Genomic DNA, 27,942 nt, shown 5'->3' with positions numbered 1-27,942 from the left:
ACAGCCACCTGCCCCAAAGTGTGAGCTCTGGCTATAAGGCCCATGTAGTAATGGCGGCTACTGAAAGGATCATACCAACAACATGGAGGAAATCATGACTTACTTATCTGAACCAGGTCTGAGCTTTACTTCAAAGATACCAAAAACGGGTCGGTGGTCTGAGGTCTTCAAAACAGGGCAAGAGTCGTATTTCAGGACTCGCACATCTCCCTCATATTGGCTTTTAAACAACACCCTGTCCTGTAGAGGTCATAAAAATAACAAATATCATCAGTGCAATCATATTATAATTTATTTATAAACCTCATAGCATCATAGACTGAACATTTCGGCCTATTTCCTTTAAGAAATATAAATTTTAAGACTTTCTTGCATTTAAGGTTTGACTTGGTCACACAGATTTAATGAAATAAGTATCTTTGAGCCATGCTAGGCGAAGACATATTACACTGGGAGACGATGACAAACTCACTACAAGTAAAATGGACTGGATGCTTTGTTCTTAAGAATTATTCCTCCATCTATAATAACAATTCATTACCTTGGGCGAGGGGATTTATTATATGAAAATCTATTCATGAAATGTATTCTTTCTTTAGCTCTGTAGACCTGGAAATAAGATATCTTACCGTATATGATGGGACTCTCTGCTTTTCTGATGTATCGTAGGTGTCTGTGCCAATGTCGAACTTATATGTAGGAAGGAATTCAATGGTGTGCTCCTTAAACCCTACAAATATGGACCCTTAAGTTAAAAGAAAAAAAAACATGTCAGTATTAAAAACATGTGCAAGAGATGTAGGACTATATAAGAATGTGGAGAACATATGAACCATCATGACAGTGATTTGTATTGATCTGTCAAGGTGTATGTGGTAACAATACAGGCTGAGGAGTGATAGAGATCTGTCTACTAGTAAATGTACCATTGTTCTTGGCTTCATTCAGATGGTCATGTTTGAGGAGACTGGACATATCTCTTCCTTTAATGTTCTTCAGAAGAGATTCCACGTTTTTTCTGTCCTCTTTCAGTTGAAAATTGAGGTCCCCAAACCAAAAAACTCGATCAATGCGGCTGGTGACGTCCACTGTAGAATGAGATAAACACAGGACACAATTAGACCACGTGACTGCATTAGAGTCAATGGAGATAAATAGAGAGATAAAGGAATCGATAGGTTCAACCACATAAGTAATACTCACAGGCATTGGAGTTTATTCTTTCCGGAATAATTTGAGGCAGACGGAGACCCTCAGTGATGGTTTTATAGTCCTGGATCCTCTTGTAGACTGCCCCAACTGCCAACAAAAATATACATATCAGTAAACTTTTAATTTTACACCAAAATATCAATAGTACAAATCTTTTCATGTCATCTCATATATTCCAGCTTATTATTATTAAACAGCAGCACTTTTATACACAATAACACTGTACATAGTCATATATTAAAAACAGACATACTTACATCTCATATGGGAATTAATAAACAAGAATGATGTCCCAAAGACGGTGAAGGCAACACCCAAGGCTCCTTTAGTTTTGACATGGTGGAATAGCCTGGTTGTTACATGGGTGTGCTCTACCTCTGTATAAGAAATGAAACACAAGAAGAAGGGTTAGTGGTTAATAGTACAACATGCAACAATGAAACAGAGATAGTTTCCTATTAAACGCTGGAAATATTACTACAACATAATTTCACACTTTGTAACTGTGGAGTAAACTATCAGATCTCCAATACTCCACAGTGAAGAATCTGAGAGTCGAGATTGCAGACATCTAGTTCTAATGACTAAATAATAAGTTCAAACTAATGACTTCAATTAGAACTTATTATGTAAATGTAAGAAAGTGAATCTTACCTGAGCAGAACCAGATCAGTTCCCGTCGAATAAAGATGGTGAGATACAGGACTCCGAGCCCGGATGAATGGTATAGCACGTAGTGTGGACCAAGAGTCTCTTGTAATTTTATCTCCCATTCCCGTCTACAAGAAGACACAATTTCAAGTTTACATATTAATAAATTACTCCAGATTAAAATATTGAACTCCTTTATTAAATAATCAATATTATAACCTCTGGGGTTAAATAGGAAAATTTAGGAGTGATCCTACAATAAGTAGCAGGTCAAGAGAGAATTTCAATCAGCCGACCTGTAGTCCATCTGCAAAGACTGTTGTAAGACAACCTAAGAAGACTTACCTGTTTGGACATCCTTCCTGAACGCCAATTACGTAAATGTCTTTGGTGTCATCTGATGGCAACAGCAGATCCTCTAGATTTTGTGGGAACTCCTGCTCAAAATATGAAGATATTAATAATGTATACACAGAGCACTAACCAAACTGACATCTTCTATATCACCTACAAAAAATTATATCTGATCGAATTGGATTTTAGTCTTTATAGACTATGGCCAGTGCTGCAGTCTTAGGATCAGAGGCATTACCATTCCAAAGACATAGATTATTAGTTTGACAGTTTGCAGTGTGTGCAGCAACATTGATTGGCCCAAATGTTTAGAAAATTTGGGCCTAGGGTAGTATATAATATGTCTATCTCATATCCAACTACAAATTTATCCAACTTTAGGCTATGTTCACACGGAGTATTTTGCAGGAGGAATATCTGCCTCAAAATTCCGTTTGGAAGTTTTAGGCAGATTTTCCTCTCCCTGCACGCCAATTTTTTTCATGGCGTTTTTCGCCCGCGGCCATTGAGCGCCGCGGGCATAAAACACAGCGAAATACGCTATCTCTGCCTCCTATTGAAGTCAATGGGAGGTCAGGGGCGGAAGCGCCCGAAGATAGGGCATGCCGCTTCTTTTTACCGCGAGGCAGTTTTATTGCTCGCGGGAAAAAGACGCCGACGCCTCCCATTGAAATCAATGGGAGGCATTTTCGGGCCGTTTTTGCCGAGTTTCCACGTCAAAAAACTTGGCAAAACACTCTGTGTGAACATAGCCTTAGATCATATACACTCATGGTTCACAATAGATATTGTATATTACTTCTCACCTTTCCCTCCATATTCCAGGTGGCAACGTATAATCTCAGCCGTCTATTTGGGAAACAGCGATCCAGTTCTTTAGCGCCAATCACAGCGCTGCTGCCCAAGCTCCTGATTGCGCTCTTCTTGGTGTTCTTTGAGCCAATGTCACAAGGTTTGCTGTGACTTGGATCGCTAAATTTTTCGGCTGGCATATCTTTGATGTTGGAAAACTTCTGGAGCGAGATGTTAGGCTCCTCCATAGTTGGTATCTCTTTCATCAGATTTCCTTTATCAGGAATCTGAGAGACATGATATTTTTTGGATTTTTTCCAAAAGGGCATGGTTGGTTAATAACCCGGGTGCAAAACTGCACCAATGTCCGTGGTAGAAAACCAGGCGACAGTAAAGATTGAATTTAACTAATCGCCTCTAGTTCTCTGAAAATAGGACAAATCGCTGACCGTAAAAGCAACACAGTAATCCAACAGTGTCAATCCAACAGCAAGATCTAGAATGACCAGAAAAAGAAATAGTTAGGGAAAACTTAAAGGAAACCAGCTGGAGAAATTAGTTATAAAAGGGGTATTCCAAGTACATGATCTGGACAATCAGAAGTCTTTGAAGATCACATTGCTTGGGGTCTTGGGGCTTGGACCCCCTGTGAATGACATTGCTTGGGGTTTGGATGTTGGAACAATGCATTGGTTGTTGAATTGACCATACGGTATGACATTTCCGGGGTTTATGTAATTTTTATATGAGATACTAACTATAATTTAGAACCTCTGTAATTTGTTATAGACATTATTACATTTTATATTTACATATATATATATTAATGAAAAATGACAATTGCTTTTGAGGATACAGGATTACGGGGTCAGGGCTGTTCTTAAGAAATCACTTTCCTTACATTTTTATACTAGTAATTATTATTATTAATAATAATAAGAATTGTGTATTTTACACAAATAGGAAACCTCAAATACATAATTAGTAATTCCCTAGTAAATATTTATTATGTGAATTACTCCTGTTATAAACTGAAGGGTTCCAATAATAAGTTCTCAGGGCTGCAGGACATTCACATTCCTTTTTTTTTGAGGTTGCTTTATCAATTTACCAGCAGAATACAGATGCCAATTTTTGTCTGCAAGCTGCATTCTGTCTCTGGAGCAGAAGTCACAGGCCGCCATATTGCCATTTAGCAACTTCTTAGTAAATTAGTATAACTATTCCAAATATAAACTAAACTTTAAATGGCAGACACAGCAGAATTATACCGAAGAATAAAATATTTATAAAGAAACTGATAGGTGAGACTCATCTAGAGACGTAGCGCTGATAGAGTACTTACCAGTCACATCCAACTGAGTGACAGATCTAAGGCAAGCACCATAGTATACACCCACCCTCTGTGACATCACAATAGCTATTCCCGGGGTGAGTTGCTTTTATGACCTCACCCATAATTTGCATATTTCAATATGGATTTATCATTATTTTTAATAGTAGTGACATCACAATACATAAACCAAAAATACACTATGTGGCCAAAAGATGTGGACAGCTGACCCTTTACACCATTATAAGCTTGTGGTACTTCCCATTACAAAGCCATGGATGTTAATATGAAGTTGGGCCCCCTATTGTGGCTATAACTTCTTCTGACAAGGCTTTCCACAAGATTTTGTAGCGTGTTTGTTGGAATTTTTGCCCATTTAATTAAAAGAGTATTTGTGAGTTCAGGTTAGGGGTCAGGGCTCTGTGCAGAGAGTCAAGTTCCTCCACACCAAATTTATCACTCAATGTCTTTATGGACCTTGCTTTGTGCAAAGGGGCAACGTCATACAGAAACAGGGAAGGGTCTTTACCAAACTAGTCCCACAAAGTCAGAAGCATGCAATGGTCTAAGTAGTCTTTACATTACCATTCACTGGAAATAAAGGGCCTAGCCCAAACCATGATAAGTAGCCCCAGACCAGTATCAATTCCCCACTAATAATTTTTATATCAATTGATCAAAATTCAGAATTTTATTAAATTGTAATTATTTCTGGTGAACCTAAATAATATAAGGAATTATAGTCCCCTAATATACAGTCCTCTAATATGAGCATATTGAAATTTCTCTTTTACAAGTGGTAAACATAATGATAATAAGGGAGCTCAAATTTTGGCCACTTACCCTGCAAATCTAAGATACTTGAGCAATTTAATTGCACACTAATACTAATACCATATTACTACCACTATCACACAATATCTTCTAGAGATGGAATAATTCAATGTTCCTAATAAAACAAATTGATTAGCAAGAAGTACAGATGTAGCATTGATAGATTACTTACCGGTCACATCCAACTGATAGTGACAGCTCTGTGACCAACATCATTGTTTATACCCAAGCTCTGTGACATCACAATAGCTATAACCGGTTTGAGCTGCTTTTATGACCACACCCATAATTTACATATATCAGTATGGCTTTACCATTGGGAATATGAATTTGATGATATTGTATGATTTGTACCTCTAGAAAAGTTTAGTGTGATCTGTAATTTTTCCGCGTGTTTTCATCAATTGCTTTACTGTATAGAGTATTTTTTTATTGAAATTAATAAAATTGAAGTTTTTAATGGGAACGTTCTCTGATGAATTCTTTATAGGGGATAAATGATCATTTCTGTCTGTGTGACATGGGGGAAATCATTTATATTATCTTAAAATATATAATTTTAGTTTTGAATTTTAATAAACCCTAAAGACCCCCATTAGAGGATGTGACTCTGCACCAGTAAGAACACGCTATATGCTGCATCTCCTGTGCTCAGCCCTCTTACTCCTTACAATCCTGAATACATACTGCGTCACAATTCCCCTACCAGCTTGTAATAGGAATCAGAACAGCTGTGGGCAGCCATTACCTCATGTACCATGTCCTGGAAAGGTAATAGAGGTGGTAAGAATCGATCTAGACATCCTGAGACAAGATGGGCATACCTGATGTGAACGAATGCAGCGTAAATTATACATATCATAAGCCTTCCAGAGAGGGTAGAAGGCCAACATCCATATGTATTCATTAAAAATGGCTGCATTATATTTTTATGGATACCACAATCTCTGCTGCATTTATAGTCAAGAGAACCGAAGAATTCCTTCATAGTCTCTTCATCTGGGTCATTTCTAAGACCATTGATGGCACATTTGGTAAACTGTAAAGACAGGGATTGGCTTTACTAAACATCAAGTAGTCATGGCAGTCAGAACTCCACGATCAGAAAGTGATGACAAATCCTAATTGTATTCCCCCCACTTTATAAGATGTAAAACCACTTTAACCCCTTAATGATGCAGCCTAGTTTGGGCCTTAAGGCTCAGACACCATTTTTCAAATCTGACCTGTGTCACTTTAGCTGGTAATATTTTTGGAATGCTATTCTTTTATCCAAGCGATTGTGAGAATTTTTTCTCGTGACACATTGTACTTTATGTTAGTAGTAAAATTTGGTCAATACCTTTAGTGTTTATTTGTGAAAAACACCTACATTTAGAGACATTTTTGAAAATTTTAGATTTCTCTAAATTTGAGTGTATCTGCTTGTAAGACAGATAGTAATACAACACAAAATAGTTACTAGTTAACATTTTGGAGGTGAAATTTACAAATATATATATATATATATTTATTTTTTATTTTTTTAAGAAATTCCATTATAATCCATTTTATTTCTGTAACACAGAAGGTTTTAGCAGCGAAACTCAGCTCAATATTTATTGTTCAGATTCTGCAGCTTTTAAAAATGTCCTACATGTGGCCCTGGTGGACTGAAGCACAGGAACACCTACTAGGTTTTTGGGGCCTCCTTTTTATTACAATATATTTTAGGCACCCTGTCATTTTTGAAGAGGTCTTGTGGTGCCAAAACATAGGAAACATCCCCAAAAAGACGCCATTTCGGGACTACACTCCCAAGGAATTAATCTATGGGTATAGTGAGCATTTTAACACTACAGGTGTTCTGCTGAATTTATTGAAATTAGGTCATAGAAATTAAAATCTAAACATTTTTCACACAAAAAGTAGTTTCAGCTCCGATTTTTTTTCATTTTCACAAAGAATGAAAGAGAAAAAGAACACCAACATTTGTAAATCAAGTTCTCTCAAGTATGATAATACCCCATATGTTGATTTTGCTGGTTTTGTTTAAAGGTGGCAAGTCGTATTTGCAGAGTTCCTTAGGTACCAGTACCGTAAAAACCTCTTGAGAAGTGACTCCATTTTGGAAAATAAAACCCTCAAGGCATTCACTTAGGGGGGTAGTGAATAGTTTGACCCCACAGCTGTTTCATAGATTTTATTAGAATTAGGCAGTGAAAATGACAAATTACATTTTTCCCAAAACAATGCTGTTTTAGCTCTAAATGTTTTATTTTTACAAGGGGTAATTGGAGAAAAAAACACCACACAATTTTTTACTCAATTTCTCCTGAGTACAGCAATATCCCATATGTGGCCCTAAACAGCTGTTTGGGCACACGGCAGGGCTCTGAAGAGAAGGAGCGTCATTTGTCTGTAGGAGCGCAGATTTTGCTGGATTGGTGTTAGATTAAAGGAGTGAAAGAGCACCATGCGCATTTGAGGTCTATTTTAGTGATTTTTCCATAGCATTTGCCCCCAATTGCAGGGCTCTGAGGTCTAATAGTAAAACAAAAACTTCCAAGAAGTGACCCCATTTTTTAAAATATACCCCTCAAGGCATTTATTAAAGGGTGCAGTGCGTATGAACCAATACTACTATTTTTACTAGAAAAATGTGCAGTGGATTTTCCGCTTATATGCCATTTAAGTGCACGATATGTTATACCCAGATTGTGCCCCTGAAGACAAATACATCATAAACTGTTAAGCGGGTTCTCCCGGGTATGGCGATGCCATATATGTGGATGTAAACTGCTGTTTGGGCACACTGAAGGGTTCAGAATGGAGGGAGCGCCATTTGGCTTATGAAGCACAGATTTTGCTTTGTAATTTTTCTGTTTGGGGTTTTGCTGGTATTTCAGTTTATAAGTCTATCCTATAGAGAGAGGTCAATTAACACACAGTATATTAGAAACATGAAACAACTTTATTGCACATAAATACACATAAATACACAGGATATATCAATAAAAGTTAGAACCATGCAATGCCCTTTAAATATCCTGTTCCGCTGGAGAGACACCACCCCCGGACGAAGGCATTCCTGCCGAAACGCGCGTCGGGTTCGGTGTCTCTGCAGGTAGCAGGAGCAACTACACATGGGTAAGCTGATATATGGCCATACATTTTGGCCTTAGCTTGTATCATCGCATTTATATACAATCATTCCAGGTAGCTATATGGCAATACTATCATTTCAGGTGAACATATTTATTATACATATATCATATTGCCCTGGTTTTTATATTATATGTCATTATGTCTCCCCATATGTTGCTTCAACCTGCAGGACACGTTTTGCATTGCATGGTTCTAACTTTTATTGATATATCCTGTGTATTTATGTGCAATAAAGTTGTTTCATGTTTCTAATATACTGTGTGTTAATTGACCTCTCTCTATAGGATAGACTTATGATTTCATAGGTCAATGCACCAAGTTCATTACTTGGTTTTTTATTTAAACCAATTGTTTCTGGTTACCAGTTTTTCAATTGGTTTGTCCCTGAATGTACAAATAGGCCATTTATTTCAGTTTATAATCTGGGGGCATATGTAAACTGTGCGGAGTACATCAGTACATAATAAGAGGATATAATAATGCGATAAATAAATAATAATCCGCAGTTCTGTGGCCTGTGTCGCACTGATAAATGGTGCCCGATCTTATCCCCCTTTTGGATCGCACTCTGCACATTTTGTGTCGCCATATTCTGAGAGCCATAACTTTTTTTTTGTGACAGAGCGGTGTGAGGGCTTGTTTTTTGCGGGACAATCTGTAGTTTTTATCGGCACCATTTTTGGATACATGCAACTTCTTGATCATTTTTTATTCTATTTTTTGAGAAGCGTGGTGACAAAAAATAGCAATTTTGCTATTGTTTTTATCCTTTTTTTTTTTTTACAGCGTTTACCGTGTACTATAATTGACATATTTACTTTATTCTGTGGGTCAGTACGATTCTGGTGATACCAAATTTATATTTCTTTTTTATGTTTTACAACTATTTGCACAATAACATTTATTTTGTAAAAAGAATGTATTTTTTCTGTTGCCACAATCTGAGAACCACAACTTTAAAGAAAATTTTTGGTCGACAGAGCTGTATGAGGGCTTGTTTTTTGCAAGACGAGCTATATGTTTTTTTATTGGTACCATTTTTGGATACATGCAACTTTTTGATCACTTTTTATTCTTAGGTGACCAAAAACATAGCAATTCTGGTATCGTTTTTTTATTATTTATTTTTATGGCATTCACTGCATTGGATAAATTACATAATATTTATATAGTTCAGGCCATTACGGATGCGGCAATACCAATTCTGTATAGCAAAACGACACATGGTCAATAACAAAATATCTTTATTATTGCAATAAATACAGACAAAATAATATAATCTCATAAAAACAGATAAAATCATCTAAAACAAAGGATTGCAGTGGTGGTCAGAAAATACACAACATCAAATATATAGTTATTTATATGGTGCAAACAATGTATCACAACTCGGTTTAATCAGGCAATAGTCACAAAGTAAAGATGAGGCTGGACGGTAGCACGGAGGGCTTAAGGGAAAGCCTCCATGACTGCCATAGGAGGGATGGTTAGCCAATCAGGGGGGAAAGGGTTAGTGGAGGCAGGGAGAGGGAGGAGATGGAGAGGGCAGGAGTTGGGGTTCGGTATCTTTTCCTCCCGCTGTTTTCGACATTGAGCCTGAAGCAGCGGGAGGAATAACAGGTAAAAAAGTTAGCTCCCACTGCCCTGCTTACCTGCAAGTATGGCGTCTCCAGTCAGCATGCTTGATCAGCTGCGCGCGGCAGCTGAGTTCCACGGTCCGGGGTGGCTGGAGGAGACGGTGGCAGCGCTGGCCAGTATCCATCAGGTGGGCCAGTCTTCGCGCATAGATCGGCGCTCTGTGTCGGCTGCTAGCCCGGATGCGCTCCCCTCCCCCCTTTCTGGCGCTGATGACATGGCGGTGGGGGGAGAGTTGCTTATTGCTGCCCCTGCTGAAATAAAGCAGAGGGCGTCAACGGGAGCGGCGGTTGCTCAGGCTCGGTCACCCCGCCGCTCCCAGCGGTCCCGCCCACCTGAATGGTTGAGTCCGGATGTGGTCCCGCGGGCTCGGCGTCACAGGGGGAGCCCTTCTAAGGACGCTGCTGCTGGGACGGCCGCCTCCTCCCAGGGCCTGCGTCCTGGCAGGAATCCCCAGCCGCGACGGGGCTCGGCGGTTCACAGGGAGTCGCAGGCTGGGCTCCCTGTTACGCCACCGCCTTTATATGCAGTGTGCAGGGTGCAGTCCACGGCCGCCCCGCATGGTGATGTGCCGGCCATGGGGCAGGCTTCCTTGAGGTCTTCGGTGAGGACACCAAGATCAGCGACGACGACGAGGCAACAGGTCCTGTCGGAAGTCTGGGTCCCTGCGGTCGGGCGGCAGGTTGCCGGCCTCTCTGTCAGCATGCCAGGGTCCCCGTGTCGGAGATGTTGGTGCGAGTGCCAGTCGTCAGCGAGAGAGGATCTGGAAGATGGAGAGCTGGACGAGTCGCAGCGCGGTCAGAATTTTCCAGCTAGCGGGAATACAGCGCCTGGGCAGCCTGGTGAGTGCGTAACTCCTACTTTGCCGTATCCAGCAATTTTCATGTCAGGTTTTGGGGGTGGGGCAGCGAGCGCGGAAGTATCGGCTGTCGGTAGTGGTGTTGCCGGGCGAGATGGCTTATCGGATTTAGTGGGTTGTTTGCGCAAGTTAGTCGGGCGCTTAGATAGGGCAGCGGCACCTGTAGTTCCGGCGGGGTCCCCGGCGGTGGTCTGGGAAGGTCCTCGTGATGTACAGTCACGGTCCCTGGTTGGGGAAGTTTCGGGGGCATCCAAGGAAGCAGTGGCAGTATCTGTTCAAACCGAGGCGCAGAAGGACAGGGATAGAATTCGGCTTGATGATCGTGCTCGGGGCGAGGTTTACGTCTGTTTTGAGGGTCCTTTAGGGGCCCACCTTAAACAGGAGGTTCGGGAACGGATTTGTAAGGATGAGTACGTGGAAATTTTTTCCCTTCTGCCACTTGCAAAGTTCAACTTGGATAAGGGCAAGCGGGATGAGAGTAAGAAGGAGGAAGAGGAGCGTCGGCAGTATAGGCTTATCCCGCAGACGTTCGTGAATTGGTCGCAAGCTTTTGCTATTTTGGCGAGTGTGATTGGGGAAAAGGCACCTGAAAATTGCTCGGCGTTGTTTTGTTATTTCGATGCCATCGGGGAGGCTCATCGGGCGTACGGGGGTCAGGTGTGGTTGCGGTATGATGAGCAGTTTCGCCAGCGGAAGGCGGTCCGGCCGGCGATTCGGTGGGATCAGAAAGATATTGCGCTTTGGTTGCGGGTGACGGCCCCGGTTAAGCAGTCCTTTCTCGGGAGCGTTGGCCAAGGAGGTCAGTCTAGTCAGTCCGGACAGGGCTCTGGGTCAAAACTCGGGTTCTGCTGGCAATTCAATGATGGCCAGTGTAAGTTCGGGGCCACTTGTAAATTTAAGCATGTCTATTCGGAGTGCAAAGGCTCCTCGCATGGGGCTGCAAAATGTATGCGAAAAGGGAAGCGTCAGACACTCAGTCCTCCTCCGTTGGTCAAGTGGCTGTCGCCGGTGAGGGTGGAAAGGATGGCCCCGTATCTAAATCAATATCCGAATAGGGTTGCAGCCAAGTTAATTTATGAGGGGTTTTTGTTTGGTTTTGTTATTCCCCCTCTTACACGGCGCAATCTTAAGTCAGCTTATTTGCACTCGGCGGTCGTTTTGAAAAAACTTTTGAAGGAAGTTTCGTTGGGTCGCATGGGCGGGCCTTTTGTCGAGCAGCCGATAGAGAATCTAGTGCTATCCCCCTTGGGAATTGTGCCGAAGCGGGAGCCCCATAAATTCAGTTTGATTCAGCATTTGTCTTTTCCCAGAGGTCGTCGGTAAATGATGGGATAGATCACGATTTATGCTCGGTTGTTTACACGTCATTTGACAAAGCGGTGGTGTTAGTGCGTGAGGCAGGGCCTGGGGCGTTGTTGGCAAAAAGTGACATTCAAGCGGCTTTTCGCTTGCTGTTGGTCCATCCGGAGAGCCAACGGCGGTTGGGTTGCTTCTGGAATGGGGGGTTTTATGTCGATAGGTGTCTTCCAATGGGGTGCTCCCTTTCTTGCGCATACTTCGAGGCATTTAGTAGCTTTGTGGAATGGGTGACGAAGGGCGTAGCTGGGGTGAATTCGTTAATACATTATCTTGACCATTTTTTGTGCGTCGGCCCTAGCGGTTCCCCTATTTGCGGTTATTTATTGTATTCCTTGCAGAAGGTTGCGACGGATTTTGGAATTCCTCTGGCGCCTGGAAAAACTGAGGGCCCTGTCCCTACCATCTGTTTTTTAGGGATCGAAATTGATTCGGTTGCAATGCAATTCGAGTGCAATTCGAGTGCAGGCTTCCTGAGGATAAATTACTGTCATTGCGTCAAGAGGTGAGGCGTGCCTGCCGATTGAAGAAGATCACTTTGCGCGATCTCCAGTCTCTGCTGGGGAAGTTGAACTTTGCCTGTCGGATTATACCAATGAGTAGAGTTTTTAGTAGGCGATTGGCGGCAGCGACGGCGGGTATCCGGGCATCCCATCATTTCGTGAGGATTGGGGTGGAACACAGGGCGGATCTGCAGGTCTGGGACGCGTTTCCCGGGCAATATAATGGTAGATTGTTGTGGATGTCGCCGGTACAGGATATGAGCGAGTTGGAGCGGGTTACTGACGCGGCGGGGTCTGGTGGTTTTGGTGCGTATGCAGGAGGTCAATGGTGTGCGGGGGACTGGCCGGACAGCTGGGTGATCAGTGGTCTTACACGGAATCTGGCCCTGCTCGAGCTGTTCCCCATCGTGGTTGCGGTGACCATTTGGGGGGACAGGCTCAGGGACAAAAACATTAGTTTCCACCGCGATAACATGGGAGTGGTGTTAACGATTAATAACGTATCGGCATCTTCTCCGCCTGTGGTTCAGTTGTTGCGTCACTTAGTCTTGGTGTGCTTGTCCTTAAACACGTGGATGGTTGCGGTGCATGTACCGGGGGTTTACAATTGTATCGCTAATGCTCTTTCTCGCTCGCAGTGGAATCGATTTTGTTAATTGGCACCGGGAGCGGAGCTGTTCGGTTTGGCTTGCCCGGTACATCTATGGGATCTGGTTTCGGTCCCGTGGAACGGTTGATCGAACCGTCGTTGGCTAGTGCGACTTGGAGTACTTATTCGGCTTGTTGGCAGCAGTGGGAGGAGTGGGTAAGAGTGTTGGGTAACGTCAGCACGGATCAAGACAGGTTGGTGGCATTGTTATACTGGTTGGGGGATGCTTGGGAGGCGGGGTTTTCTCTGGCTAAGGTGAATCGTTTCGTTGCTGGGTTGGCGTTTGGATTTAAATTACGGGGTTTTCAGGATGTGTCCAAGAATTTTTTGGTAAGGCAAGCTTTGAAGGGTTTGCATCGCGGCAGGGCTGAAGCATATCAGAGGCGACCCATGTCTTTTACCCTTCTTGGTTCGTTGGGCGCATCGCTGGGGGCTGTTTGTAATTTGCCTTATGAGGTAGAGTTGTTTCGTTTGGCTTTTTCTCTAGCGTTTTTTGGAGCACTCAGAATTGGTGAGTTGGTTTCTCCTAGTGCGGTGAGGGCTGGGGGATTGCGACAGGTGGATGTGGGTCTATATGGGGATAGACTCGAGTTGTTTTTGTGGCGGTCCAAGACTGATCAAGTAGGACGGGGTAAGCGGATAGTGTTGTTTGCCCTCCCGGGGTCGGCGATGTGTCCGGTTGCTTGTATGGTTTCTTTCAAGCCACGGGGTGGGGTGCCTGAGTCGCCATTGCTCCGTCATGAGAATGGCTCGTTTTTGTCCAGGTATCAATTTGGTGCTGTATTTAAAAAATGCTTGCCTGAGGTCGGAGTTGGGTATGAGTATTACTCGTCTCACACGTTTAGGATCGGCGCTGCTACTGAAGCTGGGCGTTGGGGGTTGGATGACGAGGGTGTGCGTCGCATTGACCGTTGGAAGTCCAATAGGTTTAGGACTTACGTGCGCCCTCATTTGTTGTGAGTTTGTAACTTGTGTTTTGATGGCTTACATGTGCGTTTGCTTATCCTTTCATTTCAGATCATCGCCCCTGCTTAGTTTGGCTTTTAGGACACTCTTATGTGCACTGGGGGGCACTGCGGGCGGACGTTCGCCCAGATGGCCGTCAGCTTCGCATTCCGCGGCAAGATGCGGTTTTACATTGGCTGGGATTCTGAGGTATGTTATGGAGCCGGGTATTGACCGAGTTTCAAACATACTCTCAGTTAGATAGGGTTCCGGAGGTTCTGGCTTTACATGTGGGGGGGGGGAACGATCTAGGTGTGCGCCCTTTTCGTGAGTTAGTGCGGGATATAAAACACGATTTGTTGTGCTTATGGGCGTCTTATCTACGCTTAGTTATAGTTTGGTCGGACATAGTTCCGAGGAAGTTTTGGCGCTTGGCAAGATCAGTGGAGAGGGTTAATAAAGCCTGCATCAAAGTAAACCGGGCGGTGTCACGTTTTGTTGGGGGGGGGAGTCCTTGAGGTTTGTCAGTACAAAATGGTGGGGAGACTTCATAGGGTGTTTTTCCATTTGAAGTGGTCTTCTGGTGGTTGGAGCCATCTGCAGAGGTGAGCGGTGCCTCCGAGCTGGTTTACGAATGGAGGTAAATAGTTGTTGGTGGTTTGCAGATGGCTAACTTAAAAGGAAAATCGGTAAAAAATGGCTTCAAGGACTTCCCCTGCTCTGTTTAGTGTTAAAATGTTGATTGTTATTTATGTTTCTGACCTATGTTGGGTCATGTGAATTATAGGAGGAATTCTCTGGTCGAATTCCTTAAGTAGTTATCCGAATGTTTCGGATTAAATTGTATTTCAAAAATAATGTAGATTAATAAACGGCTGCTGTGGCCATTTCACATCCAACCTCGGTTGTCACGTGTCCTTATTTGGTGGATGGGTGGAAAAGGGGAATAAAAGGTAAAATAGCACATGACTCTACTCAGGCCAGTCAAGACGAGGCTGGACGGCAGCACGGAGGGCTTAAGGGAAAGCCTCCATGACTGCCATAGGAGGGAAGGTTAGCCAATCAGGGGGGAAAGGGTTAGTGGAGGCAGGGGGAGGGAGGAGATGGAGAGGGGAGGAGTTGGGGTTCGGTATCTGTTCCTCCCGCTGTTTTTAGCATTGAGCCGGAAGTAGCGGGAGGAATAACAGGTAAAAAAGTTAGCTCCCACCCTTCCGCCCTGAATTGGGTTGTGTCTTTTGGGATTGGGTTTGTTTTTTGTGCGTTTGTCTATTTTCTTGTGCTTATGATGTATGCTTGCGTAACTTGTGTTTCTCTTTTCTTTGGAGTAGGTCTAGGTGTCATGGCGGCTGGCGAGGGGAGTCCTTGAGGTTGGTCAGTACAAAATGGTGGGGAGGTTGCATCGGGGTATGCGTCCCCCAAAAAGGTATATCATTTGAAGACTTCATAGGGTGTTATCCCTTTGAAGTGGTCTTCTTATGGTTGGAGCCATCTGCAGAGGTGAGCTGTGCCTCCGAGCTAGTTTACGGCTGGAGGTAAATAGTTGTTGGTGGTTTGCAGATGGCTAACTTAAATGTAAAATCGGTAAAAAATGGCTTCAAGGACTTCCCCTGCTCTGTTTAGTGTTAAAATGTTGATTGTTATTTATGATTCTGACCCATGTTGGGTCATGTGAATTATAGGAGGAATTCTCTGGTCGAATTCCTAAAGTAGTTATCCGAATGTTTCGAATTAAATTGTATTTAAAAAATAATGTAAATTAATAAACGGCTGCTGTGGCCATTTCACATCCAACCTCGGTTGTCACGTGTCCTTATTTGGTGGATGGGTGGAAAAGGGGAATAAAAGGTAAAATAGCACATGACTCTACTTAGGCCAGTCAAGAGATTTCCCAAGTGGGACAAAAACATATTTTAATGGGAACAAGATCCCCTATAAGGCTGGATACACTACTAAAGAAAAAGCCTTCACAAAAAATATGGGACACAAACCTCAAGTTCGTAATGACATAATAAACATGTCCTAAGGACACATGGAGTAAAAAGCACCACTAAACTGACCCATAAACGGTCCAAGATACAGCAACAACAAATAACCACCACCACCACAGGACCCCAAAGGTCCAACTGTCCGATTTCTGTTATAATATCCTGCAATACTTATGTAATCACCTTCTGTAGATGTCAGACCCGGTGGCTATTGTTAGGCCTCCGGTTACCATTTCAACCATCGGCACCCTGCGATTGCGTCGCAAGATCGCCACTGGCGTTGTAACCCCTTAAGTGTGGTGATCGCTATTGACCGCTGCATTTAAGGGGTAAATCGGCGTAAACCACTGCGATCGGTCCCGGAGGTATGAGCTGTGATAACTGCTGTACGACGATACAGCAGTTATCACAGCTCATAAATGTGTCGTGGTTGGGAATGGCGCTGGATTTCAGCGGTACCATACTATTACTGAGCTGAGCACGAACAATGTGCTCAGCTCGTTGTAATAGTAATGAGCAGAGCGGGAAGGGGTTAAGGACAACCTCAGCAATGTGCTAACCACAGGGGGCCTTCTGTCAAGCTTCTACCACAATCTGCTGTTATCAATGGGGGAATCGGACAGCAAATGGGCCGTCAGTGTAAGACACAAATATGAAAAGTCCTGCAAAGGTAGAGTCGCTCCTTACATTGGCTTTCTGCTTTAGCCAACTGAGGGGTTGTGTAAGTAGGTTGTCTAAAGGTCCATTCACACTGCATTTGCAGTGCACAATTGGCATATGCATCGGTAAATGCTCACGTCGCATACCACAATCTTGTCCATTATGGACTAATATATATATTGGTTTACTTTTATTTCACAAATAAGTGGTATAGAAACTTGGAAACATACTCTCAGCATATCATGGGGATGCTGATACTGTATAAGTCAAAGGAGGTTATATCAGGCAGATAGAAGGATAAAAAATAGCAAAAAAAATATTATAGAGGGAGTAAAGAAAAAGGTGTAAAAAACGAAACAGAAAGACTGCCTAGATAACAAGGAACTGGGAAAAGTTATACCTTGTAAAAAAAGCAAGATGGAAAAAAGAGAAAGATAAATTTGGACTGACATTATTTTGCTAAATATAATGGTAATATTGAAGAAATTAAAAGAATCCTAAAGAGAAATTGGGAAATACTATTAAGTGATCTGTTTTTGAAAGATGAAGTAAGAAGGTCCCCACAAATGATCGTAAAAAGACCAAGGATAATAAATGATATAGTCGCACCATCCTATCCAAAATATAAGAAATACTAAAGAAAGGAATAGGGTTTGCGAATAATAGTAGAGTTTAAGAACGAGTAAAGTAAAAGAGTCTTTACTATTCCCCATAGATTCATATTGGTTGTTTTTATCCTATTTTATTAATATATGTCTTTTTGCATGGAAAAAGAAATATAAGAAATTCCCTGTATTAAATAATGTAATTGGGATTAAGTATTAGAGGAATAGAAAGGGTAAAAGAGCGAGAAAGAACCTCTTCCGAAACATCTGCCATAGAGAGATATGTCCATTATAGGAAGTATAAAGAGATTTAGGCCCAGATCACACTGAGTTTTTTTATGCTGATTTTGACACGGAAACCGCATTGGAATCAGCACCAAAAAACGGCCGAAACTGTCTTCTATTAATTTCAATGGAAGGCGGAGGCGTTTCTTTTCTGCTGCAGCTTTTAGCGGCTCGCTGTTCCGCCTCTGACCTCCCATTGAAATCAATGAGAGGCAGAGAAAGTGTTTTTCACAGTGTTTTTTGCACGCAGCGCGCAGTGGCCAGGGGCGAAAAACGCAATGGTAAATGCTGCGCAAATCGCAGGCAGGTCAAAGTCTGCCTCAAAATTTTTCTGCCTGCAAAAACACTCTGTGTGAACAGGGCCTTAGAGTTCGGAACGTCAGTTCCGGTATTGCGTGAGTAAACGTAGAAAGGTTTGTTTATATAATATAGAGACATTTAAATTGTTTCAATGCTGTGAAACATAGTATTCCTGATGAAGGGGGCTTCCCCGATACAACTGACACAGTGGGTTTTATAAGTTTTAATACTTTTTACTATATTAAATATCTGCTCCTATGCACTCTTACTAGGGTCCTGACGCTGAAGGGCTCCTACCACACCACTCGTCCTAGTGACTACTGCACCCAGTCCAGTACAATTCAGGAGTGTACTACTAGGCCACATCTCAGGCCTGCAGGGCAACCATTCATCACTGCAGCTATCTAAGCGGCCCTCTAATACATGGAACGTTCTTTATCCTAATCAGGACCTAGTTACAGCCTCTCCTGGGTTTGAGCACAGTACTGCTCTACTGACCACTGGTTCCCATGCCAGGCTGACTATTCTCACAGCCCCAGTAGACTCCTCAGAGCGAACCACTCTAGGCTGACGGTACTCTTCAGCCCGCATGTTTCAGTGACAGCCTACACTTATAGGCCTACCCCTACGTAGGATAGGCCTTCTCTATCAGCCTACAGACCATAAGAGGTCATTTTGTTAGCTTATTTTCTGCTTTGTTATTGACTCTCATCGTCTCACCTGACTTCATGATGGCGCAGCGCATCACTGCCACTACACTCTGATCCCAGCCAGCACCAGGCTCTTTCTTTCCAAACCCCCTGTACCTCCCCTGTCACTGTCCAGCAGCCTCTCATTGCTATGTACAGTGACAGCACCGCACATAAAACAGTGCCACTGGGAACTGCGGCCTGTCCTCCTGCCAACCTGTAAGACAAAACCTTCTATACAGTGAAACACAACAGATACACAAATATACATTAACAGTGAGCACCTAAACAGTTTATATAAAGAAACAGGCAACCAACTTAATAACATAATCAGTTTATAAGCTGGAAATGGAGGTTATACGGCTCGCCCTCATTACAAGCTGCTTGCAATCGACCAACTCATTTATCTGGGATCTGCATGAATTTAAGGGTCTGTTCTGGGATTTGAATTTATTTAGAGGTCTTGGTCAGGTATCTAAATCCATTTTCTTTACTCTGATTTGGGGTCTGAATTTAACGGTCTGGTCTGTGGTCTGCAATTAATTGAGGGGTCTGGTCTGAGGTCTGACATTATTTAGATGTCTGGTCTAGGGTCTGCATTCATTTTATTTACTCTGTTTTGGGGTTTACATTTTGGAGTCTTGCCTGGGGTCTGCAGTTAATTGGGTCTGTTCTGGGGTCTGGTCTAGGGTCTGAATTTATATAGGGGTTTAGGCTGGTGTCTAAATTTATTTGGTGGTCTGGTCTGGGGTCTGCATGAAGTAAGGGGTCTATTTTGTTGTCTGAATTCTTTACGTTGCTCTAGAAGCTGAAGATGGCTGCAGAAGGGAACAACTAAAGATATCTCAGCAGCAAACTCTGTAATGTTATGTCAGGAGAAGTCATCATAGCGGTCCGGGCTGGGTGGAGATAAAATGGAAAGAGAAAGTCTACAATCAGAAAAGACGTCACCTGTGATTTACCCATTTTAAGGCGGACCTGTCAGCCTTATGATATGGAGCATCTTTACTCAGAACTCTGTGTTGTGATGGTCTTCTGTTATTTTTCCTGGAAATGTGAAAATAAGGCCATCATGGAAACGCATTGGCATGCAACTAATTGATTTTTAGCTACAAATCAACAGCCGCAGTACAAAGCTATACATTGAGTTGCATGCAACCAATAAATAAGTAATAGAATTTAAAAATAAGATCAATTAAAATCAATCAGTCTCTGTGAAGTCCCAGCCTAAATAGCAATTGAGTGTTAGCATTCATCTTGTCTATAGAATGTATCCCTATGTAAGGCCAAGTACCGGCAAGGACCGCAGGGTTAGTCGCAAGCAATAAAATACAGTACACCCAAGTAATGCAAACAACAAATTCTTTACTGACCAGTGGTATATAAACATACACAAGGGGATGTAAACACTACTCTACAAAAAAGAGGCACAATCTCTTTCAAACATTACACAAATAATGGCGCAATGCGGCATGGGCGGCACACCAGCTTCTTTTGTTTGTTGGACGGAGCATTAACTCATCCCTGCTTTGCTTTAGGAGTAAGTCCTCTTCTTCAAACATCTGCCCATTTATTTCAATAGGAAAAACGGCGTTCTGTTCCGACGGGCCGTTTTTTTTAACGCAGCCGTTTTGAAAAACGGCCGCGTAAAAAAACGGCAGCGAAAAAGAAGTGCAGGACACTTCTTGGGACGTTTTTGGAGCCATTTACATAGACTCTATTGAAAACAGCTCCAAATACGGCCGTAAAAAACGCAGCGAAAATCGCAAGTATCTTAAAAACGTTTGAAAATCAGGAGCTGTTTTCCCTTGAAAACAGCTCCGTATTTTCAGACGTTTTTGAGTTTGCGTGTGAACATACCCTAACTGCAAATTAGCCTGCCATACATATTGGGAAGAAAAAGAAGGAAAGTTTGTGCTCTTCGACTGTACAATACAAAATCTTCACTGTATCATTGTCTCAATTTATTTACCGCCACCCTTTAATTCTTATGTCTTGGGTGTGGTACAGGAGTTTATTGATAAAAAGCCCTTGCAGATTATCCACTGCTACTAATTGGCGACTTCAATGGAGTAATGGACTTTAGTATGGACAAATGTAACAGGTGGGAGGCGGTTTAGGATGGTTACTGCCCCGCAGAGGAAATTGCACAGCAAGAACTTCAGACGACACAGGTATAAGATGCTGAACAGAACTTTACTCCAACAGAGGCACAGTCTTCACGGTTATAATATTTAGTACATAAGCTTGACGGTTTCACTAATAAATAGGCTCTATACTAGGCGGTTTCTGATTTAACTTGTGAGAATGGGACAATGTGTTTGCGATGGTTCAGTCTCAACTTAAACTTGTGCTGCAGAGGGTCTTTGTTCTCATATGAAATGCTGAGCTAGCGATACGCCATTCAGGCTAGCAATACAAAGTATTTTTGGTTGATCAGTCACTTTGTAACTTCTGCCCTAACTGGCAATCTCAACTGGCAGCTCTCATTCTGCCCGTTTGTCCAATCTGAGATCTGTGGGGATTGTGTCACCCTAGCGGCTTCCCTGCTTAATGTGATTGTCTCCGCCCAACATTACATTTTATGGAACTGAAATTGAAACAACTATTTAATATATCAATATTTTACAACTCCTGTCACTTTTTTTTTTTTTTTTTTTTTTTCATTTTTATTTAATTATGCATTATAGATCTTACCATCACACAATCAAGAAAAATAAAGACTGAAGATGAAGTCTTGTCTATGGGAAGTAGGTGAAGGAGCTGTCTTCTTTTTTAGCAGTTTCCTTCTATCTGCCCATGGTCGGTAAGTGAAGGAGCTGCTTTCTATCTGAGCAGCTTCCTTCTGTGTGTCTATGGTTGATTGGAAAAGGAGCTGTTTTTTGTCAACACAGCTTTCTTCCGTGGTGACCATTGTCGGTAGGAGAAGGAGCTGCTTTCTGTCTCAGCAGCGTCCTTCTATGTGTCTATGGTCAGTAGGAGGTGTTTTCTGTTTCTTCAGCATCCTACTGTCTGACCATTATCGGTAGGAGAAGGAGCTGCTTTCTATCTTAGCAGCTTCCTTCTGTTTGTCTTTGCCACCACATTGGTAGATGAGTTGTCCAGTTGGTTACATAGCAAGTATGGTTGAAAGAAGTCCTTCAATTTCAACCTCTTAATTACTTGCTATGGTGATCCAGAGGAAGGCGAAAAATAACCCCTGAGGACTACTTGTTGGCTTGTCCTTGTATAAGGGGAAAAAATTCCTTCCTGATCCCAAATATGGCGATCGGAATATATCCCTGGATCGTTGGTGCTCAAATCTACTTGCATGTTCAGTAGTGGAAGCTTGGTAAGTTTGTCACAGTCCGGTAAAGATGAAATTCCTCTTCAAAGAGTTGTCTCATCCGGTGGTTGAGTGTCTAAATAGAATCGTGGGTGGGTTCTGCAAGATGCAAGCTCGCCGAGTCTACTGAGTGCATGCACAGGTTGGATCTATAGAACGAGGATATTGACAGATGGCTTCATGGAGTTTTGTAGGCATTGCCTAATCCACTGGTGTTAGTGGTGGCAGTGCTGTCTATTACAGCAGCTATTTCATGGTATCAGGTAGGTTATGGAATGTAGTAGGAATTTGTAGATGGAGATTTAGTTCTGCTGGTTTGATCTGGCCATCCACTAGCTTTTTCCATTGACCAGTTACTTTTTGTTCTTCCTGAATGACCGCTTGGTAAACGGTTTGGCCATCCAAGTTCTGGTCTGAGTGATGACAGGATGATAGTGCTTTGACCACTCTGGGCACACAAAGCTGAATTCATTGAAGATCTTCTGGTCTTTGGTTCTTATTCTATTTGGCATTTCAGTATATTCCAGAGTTTGGTTAACATTCAGGTCAACAGAAACTGCCATCAGGCTCGCTGGTGGTGCCATTCTCCTGGCATCCACATTTTCCCAATTGATACTTGAGAAAAATCGATGATTCTTGATGTCTCCTTTTACTCCCAGCCGCTGAAACTGATCTTTACACAGCAGCCCTTCTAAGATGTTTACTGTGTCAGGAGTTAGATACTTTGGGTAGGGTGGAGCATGGTAGAGGACAGAGCACTCAATTTCTCTGGGATGTTTTCCAGGAAAAGCTGTCTCTCCTGTAAACAATTGATAAAGAATAACACCAATTGCAAAATAATCTACCCCTCGTCCATGTGCCTGGTCTTTCACCATTTCTGGGGCTGCGTATCCAGGTGTACCTTTACATGTTTCTGTGGTCTTCTTATACACACCTGTTACAGCAAGGCCAAAGTCAGTTATTTTGACATGGCTGTCTGTGGTCAGAAGGATGTTTTCCATCTTCAGGTCCCGGTGTAGAATGCCTTTGTTATGCAGGAACTCTGTGCCACAGACCACTTCTGCTGAGATGAATTGTATTATGGGAGTATCAAGAGGAAAGTTCTTTTGTAAAGGATCTGCCAGGCACAGCTTCAGGGTTAACTTCCTTAGGTAATCAGTCTTCACCTGAGTCTATCTCTCTGAGACTGACTCCAGCTTCCACCACTCAGGCTGGCAGGCTTAGGAGTGGGAGAGCCTATCGCAGCCTGGCCAGACTCAGCTAGCTCCCGCCCTCTGTCTATTTATACCTGCCTTTCCTTTTCCTCCTTGCTTGTGATTCTTTCCGTGTGGTTTCCTGGCCCAGCTACAGCTCCTAACAATTTGATCCTGCTCCATTCTGACCCTGGCTTTCTGACTACTCTTCTGCTCTGCGTTTGGTACCTCGTGCTCTCCTGGTTTGACTTGGCTCGTTCACCACTCTGTTGCTCACGGTGTTGCCGTGGGCAACTGCCCCTTTCCCTTTGCTTTATATTCCCTTGTATGTTTTGTCTCGTGCACTTACTGAGCGTAGGGACCGCCGCCCAGTTGTACCCCGTCGCCTAGGGCGGGTCGTTGCAAGTAGGCAGGGACAGAGTGGCGGGTAGATTAGGGCTCACTTGTCCGTTTCCCTACCCCTATCATTACATAATCACAAGCCCATATACCTAGTCTACCCTGGTCCCTGACACTACTATGGACCCCCTTGAGACCCTGGCTCAGCAAATGCAGGGTCTCTCCCTACAGGTCCAGGCCCTGGCTCAGAAGGTCAACCAGCCTGAGGCTACCTTGGTGGTTCCCCTCACCTCAACTCCTGAACCCCACCTCAAGTTGACCGACCGGTTCTCAGGGGACCGGAGGGCTTTTCTCTCCTTTCGGGAGAGTTGCAGGCTTTACTTTCGCTTAAAGCCCCACTCCTCAGGTTCTGAGAGCCAGCGAGTGGGTATAATTATGTCCCGGCTCCAGGACGGGCCCCAAGAATGGGCCTTCTCCTTGGCTCCTGACGCCCCTGAACTTTCCTCCGTTGATCTTTTCTTTTCTGCTCTCGGACTCATTTATGACGAGACTGACAAGACTGCCTTTGCCGAGAGTCAGCTGGGGACCTTACGTCAGGGTAATAGACCTGTTGAGGAGTATTGTTCTGACTTTAGGAAGTGGTGCGTAGCTTCTCGGTGGAATGACCCTGCCTTAAGGTGCCAGTTTAGGTTGGGTCTGTCGAATGCCCTGAAAGACCTGCTAATTAGCTATCCCTCTTCTGACTCCCTAGACCAGGTTATGGCTTTAGCGGTACGACTTCACCGACGTCTCAGGGAACGAAAACGCGAACGTTTATGTGTTTTCTCCTCCGACTCCCCCATGATGCCTCCCGAGGTTCCGTTGCTTCGTTCTTCCCCGGAAGACTCAGAGGTACCTATGCAACTCGGTGCCTTCGTGTCCCCCCAACAACGTAGAGATTTCCGCAGGAAGAATGGTCTCTGCTTCTACTGTGGGGATGACAAGCATCAAGTGAACAACTGTCCTAAGCGTAAGAATGCAGCCGGAGAACTTCCGCGCCTAAGTGATCATCGGGGAGGTCACTTGAGCGCACAGGTATTTCCCGTAAATATGAAACGTAATAAGATCTTGCTTCCCTTTCAGGTCTCTTTTGGTGGTAGGTCTGCTACCGGCAGCGCCTTCATGGATTCAGGGTCCTCTGCTAATATCATGTCTGTGGAATTTGCTTTGTCTCTTGCTATGCCTTTGATGATTTGCCTAAACCTGTCCCGGTAGTGGGTATCGACTCCACTCCTCTTGCTAATGGTTATTTTACACAGCATACCCCTGTTTTTGAACTCCTTGTTGGCTCCATGCATTTGGAGCAGTGCTCTGTACTGTTGATGCAGGGATTATCGTCCGATTTGGTTTTAGGCCTTCCCTGGTTGCAGTTGCATAATCCCACGTTTGACTGGAATACTGGGGAGCTTACCAAATGGGGTAATGAATGTTTGACGTCATGTTTTTCTGTTAATTCTATTTCTCATTCCTGAGGAGGTGAACACTCTACCTGAGTTTGTTCGGGACTTCGCTGATGTTTTCTCTAAGGAGGCCTCCGAAGTGTTACCTCCTCATAGAGAATACGATTGCGCTATCGAATTGGTACCAGGAGCTAAGCTTCCTAAGGGTAGGATATTTAATCTTTCTTGTCCCGAACGTGAAGCCATGAGAGAGTATATCCAGGAATGCCTGGCCAAGGGTTACATTCGCCCCTCTACTTCTCCGGTAGGTGCTGGCTTCTTCTTCGTAGGGAAGAAGGATGGTGGTCTTAGGCCATGCATTGACTACCGTAACCTGAATAAGGTCACTGTAAGGAACCAGTATCCCCTTCTTTTGATTCCTGATCTCTTTAATCGGGTTCAGGGGGCACAATGGTTCTCTAAGTTTGATCTACGGGGGGCGTATAACCTTATCCGCATCAAAGAGGGATATGAGTGGAAAACTGCGTTTAACACGCCCGAAGGTCATTTCGAATACCTCGTCATGCCCTTTGGGTTGTGTAATGCGCCGGCGGTCTTCCAGAATCTCATAAATGAGATTTTGAGAGATTACCTGGGGATATTTCTTGTAGTGTACCTTGATGACATACTGGTGTTTTCCAATGACTGGCCCTCCCACATTGAGCATGTCAGGAAGGTGCTCCAGGTCCTTCAGGAAAACAAACTGTTTGAAAAAACCGAAAAATGTGTGTTTGGGGTACAGGAGATACCATTTTTGGGTCAAATCCTCACTCCTCATGAATTGCGCATGGACCCCGCCAAGGTTCAGGCTGTGGCAGAATGGGTCCAACCTGCCTCCCTGAAGGCGTTACAGTGTTTTTTGGGGTTCGCTAATTATTACAGGAGATTCATTGCTAACTTCTCGTTCATCGCTAAGCCTCTTACGGACCTCACTCGCAAAGGTGCTGATCTCCTCCACTGGTCTCCAGAGGCTGTCCAGGCTTTTGAGGTCCTTAGGAAGTGCTTTATCTCGGCCCCGGTGCTGGTTCAGCCCAACCAAATGGAGCCATTTATCGTGGAAGTTGACGCATCCGAGGTGGGAGTGGGGGCTGTCTTGTCCCAGGGTTCCAGGTCCCTCACCCATCTCCGCCCCTGTGCCTACTTCTCCAGGAAGTTTTCGCCCACTGAGAGTAACTATGATATTGGCAACCGCGAACTCTTAGCCATTAAATGGGCATTTGAAGAGTGGCGCCACTTCCTGGAGGGGGCTAGGCACCAGGTAACGGTCCTTACCGACCACAAGAATCTGGTTTTCCTAGAATCTGCCCGGAGGCTAAACCAGAGACGAGCTCGATGGGCGCTATTTTTTTACCAGATTCAACTTTTTGGTTACAGCAAGGCCAAAGTCAGTTATTTTGACATGGCTGTCTGTGGTCAGAAGGATGTTTTCCATCTTCAGGTCCCGGTGTAGAATGCCTTTGTTATGCAGGAACTCTGTGCCACAGACCACTTCTGCTGAGATGAATTGTATTATGGGAGTATCAAGAGGAAAGTTCTTTTGTAAAGGATCTGCCAGGCACAGCTTCAGGGTTAACTTCCTTAGGTAATCAGTCTTCACCTGAGTCTATCTCTCTGAGACTGACTCCTGCTTCTACCACTCAGGCTGGCAGGCTTAGGAGTGGGAGAGCCTATCGCAGCCTGGCCAGACTCAGCTAGCTCCCGCCCTCTGTCTATTTATACCTGCCTTTCCTTTTCCTCCTTGCTTGTGATTCTTTCCGTGTGGTTTCCTGGCCCAGCTACAGCTCCTAACAATTTGATCCTGCTCCATTCTGACCCTGGCTTTCTGACTACTCTTCTGCTCTGCGTTTGGTACCTCGTGCTCTCCTGGTTTGACTTGGCTCGTTCACCACTCTGTTGCTCACGGTGTTGCCGTGGGCAACTGCCCCTTTCCCTTTGCTTTATATTCCCTTGTATGTTTTGTCTCGTGCACTTACTGAGCGTAGGGACCACCGCCCAGTTGTACCCCGTCGCCTAGGGCGGGTCGTTGCAAGTAGGCAGGGACAGAGTGGCGGGTAGATTAGGGCTCACTTGTCCGTTTCCCTACCCCTATCATTACATAATCACAAGCCCATATACCTAGTCTACCCTGGTCCCTGACACTACTATGGACCCCCTTGAGACCCTGGCTCAGCAAATGCAGGGTCTCTCCCTACAGGTCCAGGCCCTGGCTCAGAAGGTCAACCAGCCTGAGGCTACCTTGGTGGTTCCCCTCACCTCAACTCCTGAACCCCACCTCAAGTTGCCCGACCAGTTCTCAGGGGACCGGAGGGCTTTTCTCTCCTTTCGGGAGAGTTGCAGGCTTTACTTTCGCTTAAAGCCCCACTCCTCAGGTTCTGAGAGCCAGCGAGTGGGTATAATTATGTCCCGGCTCCAGGACGGGCCCCAAGAATGGGCCTTCTCTTTGGCTCCTGACGCCCCTGAACTTTCCTCCGTTGATCTTTTCTTTTCTGCTCTCGGACTCATTTATGACGAGACTGACAAGACTGCCTTTGCCGAGAGTCAGCTGGGGACCTTACGTCAGGGTAAGAGACCTGTTGAGGAGTATTGTTCTGACTTTAGGAAGTGGTGCGTAGCTTCTCGGTGGAATGACCCTGCCTTAAGGTGCCAGTTTAGGTTGGGTCTGTCGAATGCCCTGAAAGACCTGCTAATTAGCTATCCCTCTTCTGACTCCCTAGACCAGGTTATGGCTTTAGCGGTACGACTTCACCGACGTCTCAGGGAACGAAAACGCGAACGTTTATGTGTTTTCTCCTCCGACTCCCCCATGATGCCTC

Source organism: Rhinoderma darwinii, chromosome 7, assembly GCF_050947455.1.
Source record: "Rhinoderma darwinii isolate aRhiDar2 chromosome 7, aRhiDar2.hap1, whole genome shotgun sequence".
NCBI classification, from domain to species: domain Eukaryota; kingdom Metazoa; phylum Chordata; class Amphibia; order Anura; family Rhinodermatidae; genus Rhinoderma; species Rhinoderma darwinii.
This window is presented reverse-complemented; position numbering follows the sequence as displayed.